Below are 21,115 nucleotides of genomic sequence, written 5' to 3' on the forward strand. Positions count from 1 at the left end.
GAAATATCTCCAAGATTACCTATGTCCAAGTGTGGAGACTCCACAGCCTCTCTGGGCAACCTGTGCGAGTGTTTTGAAACTGCCTCACTCACAACCAGCTCACCATGGAACCACAGGCTTGTTTTGACTTGAAAGTAGGTTGGATTTGGGACTCAGCAGGTGCATCCGTGGGTTTTCTGGATGATGGTGTGGTCTTCAGGCCAAGTGGTGGGGGAGAGGGTGTGGAAATAGTCCATCTTGCCTGTAGGCTGAAGATAGTGCCATGTGGGCTGTGGAAAGCCCTCAGGACCAAAGGGTCCCTCCCAGAGAAAGGGCCAACATCTCAGCCATGGGACAGCACAGAAATGTTCTCAAGCTTCGTGAGGACTTTGCCACGTTGCGATGGCTGAAGATTGGCCAGAGGAGTGGCTTAGTTCACGGTGAATAAGAGAGGGCATCTCTGGATCGAGGAGTTACAGGTACCTTCCTAGTGCCATCGTGCAGCCTCACAGCTTGTGTTTTGCCTTTGTGCAGGACTTTGAGCAGGATGCCTTTGGTTTCCAGCAGAAAGTAGAAGACATGGACCGTCGGCTGGGCACCATTTTCATCCAGGCTTTTGATGACGCCTCCAACTTGGACCACGCCTTCAAGGTTTGTTTATCGCTCCCTTGCTCTTCCCTAAAAGGGAAATCAGGGCACCCGGCTCGGTGAGAATCACGCTGAGGAGACCAGGCAGTGCTGGAGCCACAGGCACATGGGGCTGGTGTTTGCTGGTGGGACAGTGGGACTTGTAGCTTTTGGGCTGCTCTTGGTTTGGGATGCTCAGGCTGGTGGGTCCCTCACAAAGCTTTTGGATGCCAGGAGATATATTTGTGTCTCTCTCTGCAAGTCGGGGGAAATCATGCTTTTTCTAGGATTTCCTGGTGAGAATTGATATTGTTAGTATCAATTTGTTAATATTATTAATACATGGATCTGTTTCAGTTTTGGAAACAGGTTTTCTAGAAACAAAGCTGGTTTATTTATCAATTAATCTATCTTGCAGAAATAATAAATGGTATTTTTTTAAAAAAATCAATATAAGCATTTGTAGAAAAGACTTTAGCAAGTGACGGTGTTTATCTTTGTAAGTTTTTTGAAAAAAATAGAAAATCTTGAAGCATTTGAAGAACAACAGTTGGAATGTGGTCCAACCCCAGAGAAAGTCTGAGAGGCCCCGTAACAAAGGGAGCAAATTTCCTTTTTCCAAAGTGCCCATCGGTGCGGACAGTATTGAAGCATCTGGGCTGGGGAGGAAGGTCCCAGCTGATCTCTCTGCAGGAGTCGGGGTTGTAAATTTTTCCCCTCTTCTTTTCCTGCGTGTTCACCCCAACAGCTGCTGGACATGTTCGGGAGCCTTTTGGAGCGACCGGTAGTCGCTGCAGATGCTGCTGGCAAATACTCCGTCCTCATCAGCATGTTCAGCAGGGCCCTGGACCACGCCAGGCTGATCTACTCCCGGCACATCCAGGCAGAGCTGAAGCTCGGTAGGTAGAACGTGCTGAGTAACATGGGTTTTACAGGGAGTTTGATTGAGATTAATTTGGGGGGGAAATGATTTATTTTTCTAAGGAACCCAAAACTTTACAAATTGCAGATGTTTTCAGCCTCTGTAGCTCCTAGTGGCAATGGAAATGCCTGGGAAAGCTCTGTTCTTAGTATTAAAGCAAATAATTGGTTAGGAGTAAAAATACCCTTTTTCAAATGTGTATGCATGATATGTGACTGGGAATGGAGACACATGCTGAGCTTTTCTCCCAGCGAGGCTGTGACAGGAGGTTTCTCTCCACATTTGTGTGCTGCCTCCAACACCCCATGGGACCTGCAAACCCACTCATGTGCTCCTCAGAATGAATTTATTTTGTTTCCCTTACAATGCTTAAAATGCAAAGTATGCGAGTGGGACTTCGTAACCAAGGGTTTAATCAGCCTTTTCCAAGTTTATTATTCCCCGTGACTGTTGGCACAGGGGGGAATGGGTGGATTTCTATCAGATTATGAGGATTCAAGTGTGTCATTTTGAACAATAACCTATTTACTTGCCTCAGAAAGATCATACTGGAACGAGACAAGTCCTGGACTGGAGAGAATCATGGAGAGAATCATTTGCTGTGAATTTGTGGTTGTTGTTCTGTGGCTGTTAGATAAGGCGGACAGAAGTAACTCCTGGTCAGAAATCCCTATGTCAGTGTTTGTGAGGGGCGGGGAATGTGTCCCAGGCAAGGGACACCTCACATCAGCTCAGGTTTGGACATAGTCTGGGCTTCTCGTTCGATCTCAGCTCCTTATTCAAGATCCAGAGGCACTTGCCTTGGTCACAGACCTACATCAGTGTGGCAGATGTTGGATTTAAGGAAGGAAGCTGGGAAATCAGAGCAGTTTTCTGCAAATGAGGTTCTGTTGTTGCATCTTTGGGGTTACAAGTGCAGCGTTCAGTCAAACGCTGTTCCAATGTGCCCTCCCCAGGATCCCCCCTGTGCACAAGAACATGCCGCCGGTGGCTGGAGCGCTGCGCTGGGCGCAGGAGCTGCGAGCGCGAATCCAGGTGCCGTTTGATCACTTCAGGCACATCCCACATCTGTGCGTGTCTGTTCCAGCTAAGTTGCTTTATGACCACCTTGCTATCTTCTCTGTAATCAATCTGATTTTCTTTCTGTGGTGAACATTATCCCATGGTTATAGCTGAAATAATTCTTAGTCAAAGAGGTGTGAAGTGGTTGCACTGGTGCTTTTCAGCTTCCTTGTGATCATTATTTTTTTTAAGAAACTCATTAACTGGATTTGTTTTGAAGCGATTAAGAGGCACAGTGGGCTATTCAGCTTTCAGACATAGTTCCCGGGTTGCAATTGAAAGAGGTATCAGAACCTTTCCTGCTGCAATCCCACTCAGCATGTTCTCCAGGACCTCCTCAGCTGCAAGTCCTGGTTCTGGCATCATCCAAGCTGTGAATAGCAGAGAAGTGCTGGGCTGGACTCAGCTGAGATGGATCGATGGAGCTGGGTTTGCATGTTGGGGAGCAGACGAGCATTTTGTTGGGCAGAAGAAAACTTTCTCAGCGTTAAACAAAGGAGCCATCTCCCAAGATCAAGGAAAGAAACCAATGCTGGTATATTTATCACCCAAATGCTTGTTATAACGGATGGTGTCAGGGAAGTATGGCCTCATACTCACAGCTGGCACCACATGAGACAACATTTAAGAGCTCTGTAAGCAAGGCAGTGTTGGACTTATGAGAACTGAGGGTGTTCTAGGGACTGCACCTGGTAGCTCACAGGAATGGCTTCACGTGTGCTGGTCAGGATTCTGTGTAAATGGATCCACTTTTTTAATGTACTTGACCAAAATAACTTGACCGTCACTGTACCATGTTTGTAACCTTCTCTCACTGTATCTTGCCATTAAGTGTCTTTAAGTGCACAGTTATTCTGCAGCAGCAAAGACATTGGTGCAATGAAACAAACTCTTGGGCTGTTCCCAGCACAGAGCCCAAGTTATCATGTCTGATTTGAACCTAAATGGCAAATTTTTGTCCACCATGAAGGACCCAGATCTGCATTTCACACTGATTTTCTGTCCTCTGTTTAGAGTAGTTAATAACATGCTCTGCAACGGTGGTGACATGATGCTGTTGAAAGGGAAAAAGGATTAAAAAGGAGAAACAAAAGTGGTTTTGCTGGGATTTACTTGGATTTGCTCAGAGGACTTGTTTACTTCCAGCAGGTTTCTCAGCACTTGCCCAGCGGTGACTGCTCAGGCGCTCCTTTTTTCCAGCTTTTGGTTAAGTTAATTCAAGTTTTGTCAATATGTCCTCCAAAATCAACAACCATCTTGAGGAAAACTTGGATATTGTAGATGAAACAGTGGGGAAAAGACAGCATGATAAGAATTCCTCTGGCCTGCTGTTCCCTGGGCTGTACAGCCCTGGCAGCGTGGCCAGGGCTCTGCCTCCCGCACTCTGGGACACCTTTGCTCTTCGGTTTGAGGGGCATGAATTGGGCACCGCCAAGAGCTTCGTCTGCCGGGAGCCACACTCTGCTTCTTTCTGTGCCTCTTTGACCTCAGAAAGTGGTGGCTGGTGAGCAGAGGTTGCCCTGCTCTGTGCAAACACCGGAGCATTGAGTATGTTACGGAGACCAGTGTTCCTCCAGCAGCTCTGGGCCCTTGTTCTTCCCCCAGGACGTGGTTCTCATTTGCCAGTTGCCATGCAAACACCCGCAAAAGGGCGCACTGGGGCTTGGAGAGCTTTTGTGCAGTGAAATGGTTTTGGGCGATATGGTGGGGTTGGAATGTAAGATCCCCAGCCAGGCTCTGCCTGCAAGGTGGTGGGTGGTTTTGGGAAGGGGTAAATAGAGACTGCAGCCTCACAGGGCTAAATGTAACGCTGAGCTTGTCTGTTGTGCCACCAGCTGCTTGGACTCTGCTGAAGGAAGAAGGGTGATAGAGAAGTATGAAGAAATGATCCAGCTGCTCGACAGGTAAGTGGTGGCTCAGGCATGACTGTAACTATATGAAAAAAAGCCAAACCTTATAGAATCATAGAATTGTTTTGGTTGGAAGAGACCCTCATGTCCATCCATTAACACAACCCTGGCACTGCCCCGTGTCCCTGAGAACCTCGTCTCCACGTCTGTCCACCCCTCCAGGGATGATGACTCCACCACTGCCCTCGCAGCCTGTTCCAATGCCCGACAGCCCTTTGGGGAAGAAATGTTTCCTAATATCCAGTCTGAACCTCCCCTGGTGCAACTTGAGGCCATTTCCTTCTCCTTCTCTAAACCACCTTTCAGCACATTTGCAAGCCCAGGGCCTGAGAATGTCTCTTTCTAAGCCAGAAGGAATTTTGTGATGAGAGAGGAGGAGGAATCCTTTGCTACACACCACAGTCTTTCTGTGATATCTTGAAATGAGAAGTTTGCATGGGAGGGACAGGGGCTGTGCAGCCCAGCAGAAATGTTGGAACGAGATTCTTTTGGATGTAGGAGATGCTGTGGTAGAAAACCTGAGCTGACCAGAAGTCTCAATCCACTTGTGCCCATTCACAGTGTACTTACCGTGGCTGTAATGTGTGTATTCCACAAGTGGGAGTGGGATTCGTTGCACCTCACTTAATATCTTAATGTTTGATGCTAAAACTGAACTGATTGCTCTGAGCTTTTGAATGTTTGTCCCCAAATTTGAATCCTCTGCTAAGAATGGTACTTGGGGGATCTTTGTTTTCCTGACTTGATGCTGTCACTGGTTTTCAGGTGTTTGTCTTTGAAGCCAAGATCTTTATGGAGGTGGTGTGGGTGGGTTTTAAATATTCCTTGATGTTCTTCAGCCCTCAGAAGTGGACTTGGCTTTTATTTGGTTCTATGTCTTGGTGTGCGGGCTTGGCAGCTACGTGGTGGATGTTTTAATTTGTTTGTTTGTTTTTCGGCAGGTATCAGGAGAAGCTCTATGCAGACTGGTCCCAGACAGTCTCTGAAAAATCACAGTACAACCTTACTCAACCGCTTATCCGGCAAGATCCAGAAACCAAACTGATCACGGTTAATTTTGATCCCCAGGTAAGAACTAGCTCTCCTGTCTGCTGGAGGGCACGTCTCCAAGCTGTGCCCCACCGTGCGTGGCAAGTCTGGTGGGATCGCTACTAGATCTGTTCTGCTGAGGTCCCTGGAGCATCTGTTATGGGTGACATGAATTAACCATCCCCTTTGTGGGCTCTGTCTCCTGGTAAAATATCAGGATTACAGTTTAAGCAGCGCAGATTGTAATTAAAGCCAGAAAGTCTGTGAGTAGCCAGATGTTAACTGGTGTCAACATCTCCAGAGCAGGTTGGTTTGACGCTGGTGTGGGGAGCGTAGGAGCATCATCCTACAGACGTGGGTTCGTGTTATGTTTACCTGAAATCTGAGCTTCCTGAAAGGGTATAAAAATCCCAGGAAAGGTTTGTTTTGTTACTTCAGTGTTGTGGCTGTTGGATTTCCTTAATTGTGGTGCAGGAGGCTTCCAGTAGGTCTCTGTTCCCTAGGGCTGCCCTCTCCAGCACAGGGAGGCCTGACCATCCCCCTGCCCAAAGCAGAGGCAGGGTCCAAGCCAGCAGAGTGCAGAGGTGGATTCAAAGGTGCTGGGGCCTGATGAGAGCTGGGGCCTCTCAAATGTGAAATGCCATTTGCTGCGGAGGTGCTGAATCTCAGGGGCCTGGGAAAACATCAAACACTTCCCCCTTTCCCTGGGACTTGCTGCTGTTAGAGAAAAGTGTTGAGGTTCCAGAGCTCATTCCAGCTTGGCTCTCAGACAAAGGATTTGTCCAGCTCCTTGGAATCTCCTTGCTAAGGTGGGAAGCAAATGGCCCCAGGGGATGTTTTCCACCCTTCACCCTGGTGCCAGGGTTTGGAGCCTGTGACGTGCTGAGCATGTTCTCAGCTCCAGTCTCTGAGTGCTTCTGCGCTGCTCTCAGCTTTCCATACTGAGGACTGCCTCATGTCCTCAGGTGCCTGCTTAGCAGCCCCTTCATGCCCTTCAGAGCAGATAGGAGCACCTCATTTTGCCTAAAGGGAGGATGTATTTGCAACCCTTCAACATTAAAGAATCTTCCAGAGCTCACCTTCCATGGAGGAGAGGGAAAGAGGGTAAGACATCCTTGACACCATGGTGGGGATGTCTCAGACATTCCAGTGCATAAAAGGGAGGGGAGTTTGGTTCTATCTCACTTGGCCTCCTGCTCCCTCAATCCCCTGCTTTTCCCTTCCTCCCATCCCATCCTCTTCCATCCACCTCCTCAAACTGCTCCCTTCACCCTTCTGCGCTCCGTCTTTCTTTCCTCTTCTTGTCATTGTGGACATAGTCACTTTAGTATTGTAGATACTCCTCACCCCTGCCATTGCCCATACAATATACTGAATTTCTGTCACCCAGCCAAAATGTGCAGTTTCAGGAGCATTTTCCCTCTCACAAGCCACTAAACTGAGCAAAGATTTTTTTTTTTTGTCTTAGAAGTGATATATTGCGTTGGAAGACCTTGCTGCTCCGTTTGTTGCAGGGACTCACTTCTACTTGGGTTTATAGTTTAATAACCCACTCAATCCCGTTCCATCACAACTCAAAGATGCTTTTGGTTGTGCCTCCTCCTGCAGGCACAGTATTGCTGAAAGACTGTATTGATGAGGATAGCTGAGAAGACCAGAGATCATCATGGCTTTTAGAGGCTGCACAGGGTTTGCTGGCTGGGTAGTTAACAGAGCTATATGTCTTTGATTGGGAAGCAAATCAGAGGCAAAGATCAATGGGAGGGAGATGGTCTGGACTAGGAGGTGTCCAGGCCCTTCTCAGAGCGTACTGCTTTGTGAATAAAACAGCAGGAACCCCCTAAGATCCCCAGAATTGACGGGAGGGTGTCTACCAGGTGAATGGGGAGGATTGTCTCACATTCAGCTCTCTGCCTTGTTTCTGCAGCTGGTGTCGGTGCTGAGGGAGCTGAGCTACCTGTCTGGCAGCCGGCTGGGAGCCATCCCACCCACGGCAGCAGAAATCTATTCCTCCAAGGAGTCATACCGGCAGCTGGCGGCCAACTTGGAGCTGATGGTGAACAGATACAACAAGGTCCTGAAGACAGTCCTGGAGGTCGAATACCCTCTCATACAGGAGCAGCTGTGGGATATTAACTTGAAGCTGAAGAAGGCAGAAGAAACACTCAACTGGAAGATGGAGGGTGAGCTAGCTCTGTGTTAGGGCAAAAGAGGCCGTACAGGATTTCACAGAATCCCAGACTGGTGAGGGCTGAAGAGACCTCTGGAGATCTCCCAGTCCAACCCCCCTGCTCACGCAGGGTCACAGAGCAGATCACACAGGTGGGTCCAGGCGGGTTTCAATGTCTCAGAGAAGGAGACTCCACACCCGCTCTGGGCAGCCTGGGCCAGGCTCTGGCACCTCCCAGCAAACAAGTTTCTGCTCATGTTCAGATGGAGCCTCCTGTGTTTCAGTCTGTACCCGTTGCCCCTCACCCTGGTGCTGGGCACCACTGAACAGAGTCTGCTCCATCCTCTGACAGCCACCCTGAGATATTGATCCCATTGATCAGATCCCTCTCAGCTTCTCTTCTCCAGCTCAACAGCCCCAGCTCTCTCAGCCTTTCCTCAGAAGAAAAATGCTCTAGACCCCTCAGCATCTTGGTAGCCACCGCTGGGCTCTCCCCAGTAATTCCTTGTCCTTCTTAAACTGGGGTGCCCAGAACTGGACACACCACTCAGATGGGGCCTCACGAGTGCAGAGCAGAGGGGGAGGATTCACCTCCCTCGACCTGCTGGCCACACTCCTACTCACGCAGCCCAGGTACCATCAACCTTCTTGGCCACAGGGCACATTGCTCATGGTTAACCTGCTCACTTGGGTCTCATCAGATTCCTCCCATGTCCCCAGCCTCCATCACCTGGTTCCCAGTGACAGTTCACAGCAGGGCAGGGGACTCTCCAGCAGAGCCAGCACTGGGGAGACAAAGGGCAGCCCCCAGCCTGCCTGCTCCTTCCCATCTTACCTTGATCTGCTTGGGCTGGGGACAGGATCCTGATCCCTTCAGCTTCCCTCTGGGCTTTTGGGGAAGAGAGGCTGCCCTGTAAGCAGTGATGCTGAGGAAACGGCAAGATTGGGGTTTGTGAGAGCTGGCAAGGCTGGGGTTGAAGAGTCTGCTCCCTGCGCGTGCCAGCCCAAGTGACCCACTGTGTGGTCATGTCCCTGTGTCCCCAAGGCACTGCTTTCTCCCTGAGTTGTGCAGGGACTGGGACCCCTTGGCCCAGCCATCTGGCTTGGGACAGACTTCTCCCGGTGGGGGCCAGGGCCACCTCGTTATCCTTTCCAGCCAGATGAAATACTGTGGTTAGTGGTGAGGTTTGTGCACCGTGACTTTGGGATGATTTAACCAGTGTTCTTGCTTGATCAGTTTGAACTGCAAAGCAGAATGGAGGAAGACAATTTGTTTCCTCTTGGTGAAAGCAACCTGCTCGCTGTTGGAATATATATTTCTGTCATCAGGCTTGTGGTATGAACAGGAACAAGTGTCCTCCCTTGGGAACTTGCAAAGCAGAATTCCTCATGCTGAAAAACTCTTTCTCCATTGCACAACAAAGATGAAGGGACTTTCCTGCAGATGAAGTTCCCTGAATCTAAATGCAGCCCTCGCTGGTACCTTGGGCTGTCACAGCCTGTGTTTGTGGGGCTGTGGGTCCCTGCTCTAGTGACAGTGGCAGGAACACTCAGCCTGTTGTCCTTGTTCTCTCTCTGGTAGCAGATTAAATCTGGGTACGGGAAAGGGGGAAGGGTCAGACGTCCCCACGGTGCTGGTGCTCCTGGCAGAAAACAGAGGCTGCAGCTGTACCATGGATTGTTGGGGTAGGAGGGAGCTAGAAGTGACTCTTTTGGTTGAGGTGGTAAGTCTCTTGTGTTAATGATGGGTGAGAAATACATGAAACCGTGGGGGAAAAGTCTTATGGAGAGTGCACAAGAGCTTGGCCATGCAGCTCTGAAAAAAAGTAGTCAATCATCTCATTTTTTACCAGGTGTCTGGGATCACATCTCCATGGTGATGGATGATGTCCATGACCTCGAGCAGAGGATACAGAAAGCCAAAAACAATGTTGAGGAGATCCAGACCATCATGGGATCGTGGGCGTCGCCCATATTTGTGAGAAGAGATTGTAAAAGAGAATCGCTGCTGAGCCTGGAGGACTGTCAGGACCGCCTGGAACGGCGTTACAGCCTTGTCCGAGAGTCAGGGCAGAGGATTCATCTGCTGGTGAAGGTGAGGGGGGACCTTCTCCAGGGGTTTGTTGACTCTTCATAGGCTCTGGGTGTCTCTCCGCTCTGGTGAAAATGTCCAGAGCTGCTTCACCTTAAAATTAACTCCCTTAACTCATTTGAAAAACTTACCTGTTGTTGATTAAGGAATACTTTGATGGGTGAGCTGGTACAGCTGAGTGTGCGGGGCTGCTGACCAGGCACCGAGTTTGGAGCAGGAGTGGGAGCCAATGCAGCCCAGTCTGGCTCCCAGTCCTGGTTCTTGTGAAGCCACTAGAGGGGAGTCGTGCATCAGGCTTTGGGATCCTGCTCAGAGGAAAAACTCCTCCGAAATATTCACCTTAAAATGGAGAGGCAGCTGGCTGTGGCTGACCTTTCTGCTTTAGGCTTGTTGTTCCTCTGTGGGAGCAGGAGGTGACGCTGTCAGTCCAGGGAGAAGCTGAGTAACAAGAAAAAAGCTGCTGTCTGAACCCTGGGTTTTTTCCAGTGGCTTTGCCAGAGCTGAGAGTCCTCTTTGCAGAGCAGGAGAAAGCCCAAATCTCTGCGCCTCACCTGCCCAGAGGTTTTAGCGTGTCAGGGACAGCACCTTGGCTGGAAGGCAGATGGATTTTAGGTCCAGCCCACTCCTGAGGGTCACCATCTGGCCTTGGACTCTGGAGAGACTGGGCTGACCCTCTCTGGGACACTGAGCCCTTGTTGCTCACCTTACTTCACTGTCTGCACTCAGCCTTGGGCTTCTGACCCACTTCTGTAGCCTCTGAACCCACGGCGAGGATTTTACTATGCCCACGTTGTCCTGCTGCTACAGCTGTGACAGGCTCAACCACCTCCAGCTACACCCAAAAGATGGGAACACTTCCTAAATTGACCGGAGAGAACATGGGGCTGTGGCCAAGGCAGAAGGGCTGGCACCGCTGCTCTGGTGGCTCACAGGGCAGGACCAACTGCAAAGCAGCATGAAGGTCCTGGGGAGGGAAAGGCACCGTGGCCCAAAATAGGATGTCCCCATGCCTCTGTCCTGCTGTGCTGGTCAAACCTGGAGGAACAGCAGCAAAGGAGCCAAGAGCTGGTCTGCTGTGTTTCCCTTGGGTGTTCAGGTCTTCTTTTGAGCAGGTGAGTCTTGAGGCTGCTGAGAGAAGAGCACAGAGAGTTTGGGTACGTGCACCCACAAGCACAGGCAGGACAGTGAGATGCTGGCTTGCATTGCCCTTTTGCACCAGGATGAGGCCTCTGGAGTAAAGGTTCAGTAGAACACCAGTGACAAGGGGGCATTGTCAAATACAAGGGCATGGGACGGTGAAGAGGGGGTGGTGCTTTCAAATGGGCATTCCCATAGTGTTCAGTCCTGTGAAGTTCCCCTTTCTCTTGTGTCAGCAAAATGTGGAGGTGAGTCTGCAAGGCACCAGAGCCCTGGCTTGCTCTGTTAACAGTTTAATCACTCAGCGTTGATGTGTAAAGTTGGGGAGCAGCAACTCTGGGTTGACTCAAGCCCAATTGGCAATGCCACTCTATCTTGAGGAGGCTGAGGCCAGACCTTCTTGCTCTCTGCAACTGTCTGAAAGGAGGTTGGAGCATGGAGGGGGTTGGTCTCTTCTCCCAAGTAGTAAGAGATAGGATGAGAGGAAGTGGCCTCAAGTTGCACCAAGGAAAGTTCAGATTGGATATTAGGAAAAAATAATTCACAGAGAGGATTGTGAAGCTTTGGAATAGGCTGCCCAGAGCAGTGGTGGAGTCACATCCCTGGAGGTGTTAACAAATGTACAGATGGGGTTCTTAGGGACATGGGTTAGTGGTGGAGTTAGGTTATGGTTGGATTCGATGATCTTGAGGGTCTCTTCCAACCAGAATGATTCTATGATCTCATGTGTGCCAAGCTGCCATGCCACTGGGAATGGCACCCTCTCCTGTGTCCCCAGAGATGAAATACAGCCGGCTTTGAACCCCTGGCAGCAGACTGCAAGCTGGACCTTACGTTTTTTTTGAGCCCGTGCCTGTGTTGAGAGCCCCTGGCAGGCTTAGGAGAAAGAGCCCTCAGAGGGCATAGCAAGGCCGGAACAGGATCACGGCAGAGCCTGGGAGGTGCAGGGGATGGATACCCAGGCTGGTCTTGTGGGTGTGGAAGAGGAGACGCAAGAAGGATGGGGCCATTCTGTGGCCTAGAAAACCGTGAATTTCCTGACTGTGAACTTGCCTGGAGGTAAGGGACGCAATAAGCTGAGAAGGGAGGCTGTAAGCCGACCCTTTGTCTTCTGATCCCAATCTTTAACTATTTTCACTTGGTTTATTTAAAAACCCTTTTCTGAATTTTAAAGTTCTCTTGTTTTGAGATGACCATTTGTAGGGCAGAGGTGTAAGCAGTCCACTTGGAAGGACTCATCCACCCAAGGTAACATTATACAGGCCACAAGGACTGAGGCTTCATGCATTGGGATGAGCCTTTGGCCCAGGTCTGCAAAGCACCCTTGAGCCCTTTGGCCTCAGAGAAGAGGGAGGAGAAGGTTGCAGGGCTGCTAAGTCTCTCACGCACTCCATTTTTACCTTGTGATTATTTTGAGTTGCTTCAGATGACAAAGCAGCCCTTGACAGAAGGAGAAAATTGTGGCCATGCTACCAGCAGCAACATCCGTCTGTCTGGTTTCTCTCCCCCCGCAGGGCTGGTACCTGTGTGCTCATTGCCATGAGTCCTCAGCTGTGGGCAGCTCTTGTAGGACAGACTCAGCCCCGCTGTATTTCAAAGTGTCGTCTTTTTCTTCCAGGAAAACCAGAGCCTCTTACTTGCAGACCCAGCATCTGACATCTGGAAGGCCTATGTGGATTACGTGGATGAGATAGTTCTGGATGGATTCTTCACTGCCATTGAGTGCTCACTCAAGTACCTCCTCGAAAACACAGGTAACTGCTGGTTCCTCCGCTCTGGCCGTGATACCATCTTCAGTCTCACCAAAAGGAAGTTTCTGTTTTGTGCTTTGACTTGTGGTGGTCTTTCTACTCTGCCTCTTGCATTGTCTACAGCAAGTGCTGGAGGAGCCTCCAGACTCAGAGGGTAACTCTGTCCCCTGGTCACTGGAGCAAAGCCTTGCTCAAGGGAAGGGACAGAGATGACTGTGTACCATTTGCTGGGATTTGTGAACAGACAAAATTGAGGCATCATTCCAAGTCTGTTCTTGGGCATCAGCCATCTCCTGACCTCCCATGCACAAAGCATCAAGGTGACACAACCTTTCGTTTGTGGAGAGTCTCAAGAGTTGGTTCTGTGGATGAAAGACATGAAAGAAAAACCTCCATCACTGAGGAGTGAGGAGAGGGGTCACCAAACCAGAGCTCCTGCCTAAAGCTGCCACGGAGGGTCACTCTGCTGAGAGCAGCTGTGTCCAGCTAAAGCACATCTTCAGAACGCTTCCCTCCTGGATGTGGAGGCACACTGAGCTGGAGAATTGCATCCAGTTCCTCACCATCTTGTTAAAAACAAGCACATAATTTCACATTTGTGAAACCAGTTGGTGTTCTATTTTTTCATGCCTTTCTCCACTAAATTAAAGAGCCTCTTGGTTCCTGTTGTTTTTCTCCTCTTTAAGTACTTATGCGCTGTAATTGTTCAGCTCTCAGACTCCCTTTTGATTAGCTGAAGAGCCTGGTCTCTTTAAGGCTTCCCTCCACAGCATTTTTCCGGTCCTTAAATCACTTGTGTCTCATCTGTTCTCCAGTATCTCCTGTGGGTACCAGAACACCAGCTGGTTTGGCAGCCTCCCCTCTGCGTTGTATGCAGACACAATGTCACTGGACCCAGCGAGTGGGTGTCCCACCTGCCTGGTGTCCCTGTGGGGCATGTGTGTGTCTTGTGGTGGGATGTTAGTGGTGGCTCTAGATCACTTTTCTCCCCTTCAAAAATAACCTGGCACCTCTGTTCTTCCCTACCAGATCCCAAGGCAGGGCTTCCTCCCCTGTTTGAGGTGCAGCTGGATTTGGTGATCCCAGATTTGATATGTCAACCCTCCTTGGACCCTGGCACAAACGATGGCTTCTACGACGTGGTGGAAGGTCTTCTCAACGACATCTACCGGATCTCATCGCTGGTGCCCAGGCTGGCTGAGCACAGCGGCTTCCTCCACTACCAGGTCCGTGGCTGTGGAGCTCCCTCACGCTGTGTGGCAGTGAGGAGGTGCCACGCTGCCCCCGCATCACTGCGAGCTCCTCTCCTCTTCTCTCCAGGCTGACATGGAGGACATGGCTGACCTGGCCGACATGCGCCATGAGCTGATGGGGCGTGTGCAGGCCGTGATGGCGGCCTGCTGTGATTACCGCAGTGCCTTCGACCACTACTCCTACCTGTACGGGGAGGACAGAAAGGAGTTCTTCCGCCAGTTCCTCCTCTACGGGCACATTCTCACTGCGGCAGAAATCGAGGCCCATGCAGAGAACGGGGTCCCTGAGTCACCTCCCACGCTGCAGCAGTTCCGAGAGCAGATTGACTCCTACGAGAAGATCTATGAGGAGGTGAATCGCATCGAGCCCATCAGCATTTTCCAGAGTTGGATGAAAGTTGATGCTCGGCCTTTCAAAGCGTCTCTGCTGAATGTGATTAAACGGTGGAGCTTGGTGTTCAAGCAGCATCTCATGGACCACGTCATGCACAGGTAGGAACCGTTCTACCTCTTCTTCCCAGAACCAAAGTGGGTTTCTCTTGTGTTGGCTGGGCTTTATCATTTCACACTGATAAGCAAAAGGCTAATACAGGAGCAAGAGGAGGGGGCACACACCCCCTGCCAGCTCCATCGCATCTCTGCTAACTTTCATCCCCTCGTCTCTGCTGGGAGCAGCTGGTCCAGCTGAGTGTGTAAAGTGCAAACAGTTCCACGAACTCGGTACCATCGACATCCTGCGAGCTGATGCTCCTACGACCTACTGTGTGGTGTTGGACAGGATGTCTGTTTGTCTGTTCATCCTGGTCCAACTAATCTAATCTCTTCTAGGGCTCTATGCTTATTTTGTTGAATTTGCCATCAGTAAAGCTGCATTAATGCCATGAGATACTTGCTCCGTTTCTAAATGCAGTGCTCTTTTGAGTGCACTCTTTGTAAAAAAAGTAATTTGGGTTGCCTGGCATGAGCAGTCATGGGGAGGCAGTTTCAAGGTTACAAAAAGGAGGAGCTTTGGATGTAAGTTTTGAATGAACATGTGTTCCCTGCTCTGAATAGCTGCTCAGCCGCCTGGTCTCTGCAGGATGATGTGTTAGGTGATTTATTTGAGTAGTAGCAGCTGAAGGATGCCACAGGGCTTGGATGCTTACGAAGAAATATTTACAGACATATGTACTAGTGAAGGCTGCTGCGTGTGGTGGCTGCTGTGATCTCTTGTGTTCTTTTCAGCACGATAATTCCTGTGCAAAGAGGTTTTTGCATAGGTTAGAACAGGCATTTAGGAGTTCTTATTAAGAGCTCCTGACTCAGCAGTTTAGTCTTTAATAGGTGAAGTGTTTAGGGCTATGTTTTGGTCCAGCAGCATCCACAGAATTTAAGCGGGCACTTCAAAAGTAAGCGTTTTGAGAAGGGAAGAATGGAAAGGACCAAAGATCCAGGAGCCCATCAAGCTCTGCTAACAGTGTCCAGCAGCTGGTGAGATCAAGAAGCAGGTAGGGAAACTTCCCCCAAATAGTCTCCTTGTCTCTAACCATTCATACCTGAGGACTTTGAGAGTCATGGGTTGTACCTTTGTATCTAAAGACCTGGATGGATTTTTTTTTCTCCCACAAATGTTCGGTTGCTTTTCTGAACCGCTGTGAATTTTTAACATCTGCATCCTTCTGCAGCAGAGACTTACCCTCTGAAATAAGGCAGCGTGCGAAGAAGAATCCCTGTTTGTTGTAGCTTTACAACCTACCAGGTTCATTTGTTGAATTCTTGTATTGGAAGAGATGACATGAAAACTGTCCTTTCAAATTCACTCTCTTCAGACCACAGACCCGAGCTCACAGGTCTCCCTTATAGAATCATAGGATAGAGTCATAGAATCTGTTTGGTTGGAAGAGACCATCAAGATCACAGAGTCCAACCATAACCTAACTCTGGCACTACCCCATGTCCCTGAGAACCTCATCTATATGTCTATCCAACCCCTCCAGGGATGGTGACTCCACCACTGCCCAGGGCAGCCTGTTCCAAGGCCCGACAGCCATTTCTGTGAATAATTTTTTTCCTAATACCCAATCTGAACCTCCCCTGGAGAAATCTGAGGCCATTTTATCTTATCACTTGCTACCTGAGAGAAGAGACCAACCCCCTCCATGCTCCAACCTCCTTTCAGACAGTTGCAGAGATCAGGTCTCCCCTCATCTCCTGTTCTGCAGGCTGAACAGCCCCAGCTCCCTCAGCTGCTCCTCGTAAGACTTGTGCTCCTCAAATGCCTTTTCTCCAACCTGTGAAGTCCCAACCCATTTATCCGTTCCTCACAGGAAGCTGTACCACATCTATGGATCCCTGTGAGCATGAACTGTGGTTCTGATGCCCTCAGCATGTTGCCATGTGATGGGCAGAGTTAGCCAGGCCTTTCCCTCTCCGTGCCAGTCCAGCTGCCTGGATGATTCCGGTAGGAACTGCTCTCATTTGGTGCTTTCCTGTTTTGTGTTCTACAGCTTGTCTGACCTGGACGAGTTCATAAAAACTGCTGACAAAGGTTTGAGCAAAAAGGTTGAAAAAGGCGATTATGATGGTTTGGTGGAGATCATGGGGCATCTCCTGGCCGTTAAGGAAAGGCACAGTGTCACCGATGCCATGTTCGAGCCCCTGAAGCAAACCGTCGAACTGCTGAAGACGTATGAGCAAGAGCTGCCGGAGGAAGTCTATAAGCAACTGGAGGTGGGTGAAAAGCTGCGGTGGACACGGCGGTTTGCCAAGTAGCCAGCGTCAAAGAGTATGAGCTTAAGAGCATTGCAGGAATATTTAAAGCCCCACTCCCTGTCATTAGAGGGCCTCAGTGGATAGTATTTTACTATTGTGGGATGTGCCTTAATAGCTCTAAATTTTGGAGTTATATTGAGGTTTTTCTTTTAAAGCAGAGATTAAGCCTTTTGTTATGTATGAAAAACATAGAATTGCCTGCTCCAACTCTCAGCGATTACTCTTGAAAAAAATTAATGCATTTTCAAATACATCTGTTAATTAGTTTGAATTATAATTATTTTTAAATAAGCCAGTTCTTGGCAACTGTGGAGATGGGAAGGATAATGTTGGCAGAGGAGTCGCCTTCTCATAGGACTTCAGTCCTCCACTAGGTCTATAACACCCAATCTGCTTGACCCAAAGGACATCACTGGGAGCACGTTATGAAGGTATTTCAGCACCTTTCCACATCTGGCCCTGATGAATCAATTTTTCTTTGGGGAATTCTTCTCATTTCTGGACAGGGGACCATGAGGTGAAGGCTGGAAAAGCCTGTGGGATGCCCAGCCAGCCTTGGGGAACTGGCAGCAGTCACCATGTTACGGTGGAGGAGCGTGTGGCTGCATACTGATGGATACCCCTTAGTCACGGGGCGTTGTGTGCAGAGGGCTCTGTGTAGGACACCAGGTTTAAGGCAGAGCTTTTTGGGGAGAAGTTCCTCCCTCTGCTGCAGGCTTGGATGGGACCTGAGCGGGGTTTAGCAATCCCCCAGTTTTCTGCTGGTGCAGCCGTGATCCACGGATGGTTGTATCACCAAATCTGACACGGGTAAGGGTCCTAAAGATAACTGGATTCCTACAGACACCCTGAAAAACAGAAGAGCTGCATTAAATGAACGTTTTGGCTGCTACAGCAGCTTCAGTTCAGCATAAAAAATGGTGCTATGGGGAACCCAGCTCTGCTGATTCCTCTGCCCAAGAGCTGCTTGCTTGGTGCCTGTTTGTGCGTGTAGATTTGAACAACTGATTTATTTTTCTGACAGAAGAAATGAGGTATGCAGGGCAGCCATTCAGATGGAGGAGATAACAAAACAGTTTCGTTCTTTCTGGCAAGTGACAGCAACACATAGTTGAATAATTCATTCACTGCTGTACACAGTAGGAAAACCAAAGTAAGTTCCTCCAGGTACCGCTCCCTCCATGGCCATGAAGATGGATGGGCTGGAGCTGATAGTTTGTATGAGAAGGACAAGGAAGCAGCTCCATGTGTGCCCTGCTATGGTCATGGATAGTGATTTCTACAGAGACTGGAACATGAAGTGCCAGAAAGAGACCCCTCAGGAGGGACTGGCCCTGCTCTGGCCGCCTCTGCTGCCTCCAGGTTATTTCGCTTCTTTGCATAGTGTTGGTGCATCTCCATTAGTCTTCTCAACTATGTGCACTGGGATGAAAAGAAGCCCAAAGTCTTTCCTGTAGGCTGGCACAGTACCTGGGGAAGTGGGAGAGCAAAGCTGTGGGACTTGAGGACAGCAGAGCCCTGGCTGGTGTCACTGTCTGGGGTGAGGATTTGGCTCGAGAAGTCTAGTGAGAAGAGAAGAAATCAAATCTCTTTCTAAATAAAATCCCAGGTGCAAAGGGTGGATTGTTAGCAGTGCTGTGCACCAGCAGCTTGGATGCAGTCCTGAGAAAGAAACTGTCTTATTTAGTACTAATATTATACAGGCAGGCTGGAGGGATTTGCCCCAGAAAGCTCTGTAGAAGTCCTTCTGGCATAATATCTTCTGCTCTAAGAGCTGGCTGGAAATTTCCCAGGCTCTGTTTCTTAATTAGCTCTGGGAAGCCGGACGATCTGATGAACTTGCATCCTCAGCCCACCCTCCTGCCTCCAGCCAGCTCTGGGTCCCGCTGGGCTCGGTGTCAGGAGAACTGTGCTCTCTCAACCACTGAGCCATCCTGGGAGCCCAGGATCTGGTCTGGGACCCTTCTTCTGAAGTTATTTAACATGTTTTTGCAATCAGAGCAGTCAGTTTTAAAGTCTCAGTCTTCATTCGTCTTCAAAATTGTGGATAACTGATAAGTTTTATCCCAAATTGTGTTTAGCTTTTGCATCACAACAAAACTTCCTTGCAGTTTTAGGCATGGAATCTGCTGCTTTTCCTGTTCTGTGATTGTCCATAAACAGATCAGTCACATCTTATATCAAATAGCAAATACTGCCTACCGTCATTTAAATTTTGCTTGCAGGAGCTGCCAGAAAAATGGAACAATATAAAGAAGCTGGCGATAGCTGTGAAGCAGCATGTGGCTCCTCTGCAGGCGAACGAAATGACAGTTGTGCGCAAGAGCTGTGCGGCGTTTGATGTTGAGCAACACAGATTCAGAGAGCGATTTCGGAAAGAAGCACCATTCAGGTACAGTGAAATTATAACATCAGAGAAGCCCTGAGGAAGAAAAGCTTCATGGGATCATCTCGGAGTGTCCTGAGGATGTGTTCTTGAACCCTTGCATACATTTCCTACCTGCTCACGGTGTTGTATCTGTTATGCCCTGGGTGTTTTGTCCCTGCAAACACTGTAAGGTGTTAGCAAGAGATTCAATCTGGATGCTGAGTGCACAATATTGCTTAAAGGGGTTGTCAGCAGTGCCATGTGGCTGCACCATCAATGGGTACTATAGATGTATCATGTCTGCTTTGTGTCTCAGAGGCACCATTTGTTTTATGTTTTCTTTAGAAGTTGTTACAATATCACTTATGAAGAATAAACATTTCTTTCTAGGTTTGACACCAAAAAGCCTTATCAACTGCTGGATACAAAGCACATTGAGATTAAACAAATGGAGTCAGCCATGACCTCGATTTATGAATCAGCTGGTCTGTTTGAAGTCATAGTGCCAGGCTATAAACAACTGAAGCAGTGCCGAAAGGAGCTGTGTCTTCTCAAAGAGCTCTGGGCTATGATCTCCCTTGTGGGCACTTGCCTTGATGACTGGCAGACCACCAAATGGGCGGATATTAACGTGGAAAACATGGATCTGGAGTGTAAAAAGTTTGCAAGAGAGATTTGGAATTTGGATAAGGAGGTGAGGGCGTGGGATGCTTTCACTGGGCTGGACAGCAAGGTGAAGAACATGCTGACGGCCCTGAAAGCTGTGGCAGAACTTCAAAATCGCGCCATTAGGGAAAGGCACTGGAATCAGCTGATGCAGGTGACGGGTGTGAGGTTTGTGATGGACTCGGACACCACGCTGGCTGACCTCCTGAAGCTCAACCTCCATAACTTTGAGGATGAGGTTCGTGGCATTGTGGACAAAGCGGTACGAGAAATGAGTATGGAGAAAGTCCTGAAGGAGCTAAAAATGACTTGGAGCACCATGGAGTTTCAGTATGAGCCTCACCCCCGGACGAACATCCCGTTGCTGAAGTCAGACGAGGAACTCATAGAAACTTTAGAAGACAACCAGGTGCAGCTGCAGAATTTAATGACATCCAAATGTATTGCTTTCTTCTTGGAGGAAGTGTCCATATGGCAGAGGAAGCTGTCCACAACAGATTCCGTCATTTCTCTCTGGTTCGAAGTGCAGCGTACGTGGTCTCACTTGGAGAGCATATTCATAGGCTCAGAAGATATACGGGCACAGCTTCCTAAGGTATGAAATCCCAAATCCTATTTTTCCTGTGTGGAAAGCGTTGAAGAAGAGCCTCCATTACACAGAAGAAGGTTGTCTATATTGCCGTGTTCCCCCAAGCAGGACTGTTCTCTTGCTGCATTGCTTTCTTGGAGGCTCCCTTAATGCTACAGCAGTTTCCCCAGTGTTGCCCCAGGATGTTTTTGTACTGTTGGTTGTGCCTGAACCCTGCTGAGAAACTGTTTTTCCTCCCCTCCACCATTGCACAGCAGATGCAGAGTTCCTGGAGGCTGAGCAGGAGGCTGCTGGCTTCCTTCAGTGATACAGGCATGTTCCCTCTTTCCTTGGAGGGGAGAAGACGGAGATAATTACTCAGATGGGGCAAATTGTCAAATCAGAGCTGGACCAGGCAGCTTTGCAGTATCCGCTTCCCTGCCTCCAGTGCTGGTGCAGCGGGAGAGCAGCTCTTCTCCCACTTCAGCTTCAGAAAATTGAGCAGAGTTGTCACTGATGCCCTCCTCAGGGTTGTGACCTCCTCAGGGCTGTCTTTGAGTCCAGCTTCCAGTCTTATTCCCTATTCTCTTGATTATTTAGAAAATCTTCCAAGCTTGTTCCTGGCCCCGCTGGACCACTCGCAGCCCTGTGGAGGAACCTGCCTTTCACTCACGAGTGACCCACAGTTGGCTGTGTGACCCCCGTCCCTGTTCACGAGCAGCATCGCTGACAGCACCACTGTGGGACGAACACCCACGAGGGGATGTGCGCAGCCCATTGACCCCTGGACAACACACTGTTCTGTCTCCAACCCTGCACTCTGCTCTGCT

At 49.3% G+C, this 21,115-nt stretch overlaps 1 pseudogene; it reads left to right on the forward strand.

Annotated features, from left to right (window-relative positions):
* LOC136111380 (dynein axonemal heavy chain 9-like) overlaps window positions 1–21,115 on the forward strand; it is a 122,964-nt pseudogene that overhangs the window by 20,021 nt on the left and 81,828 nt on the right.

The sequence above is a fragment of the Patagioenas fasciata genome, chromosome 32 (assembly GCF_037038585.1).
Source record: "Patagioenas fasciata isolate bPatFas1 chromosome 32, bPatFas1.hap1, whole genome shotgun sequence".
NCBI classification, from domain to species: Eukaryota; Metazoa; Chordata; class Aves; order Columbiformes; family Columbidae; genus Patagioenas; species Patagioenas fasciata.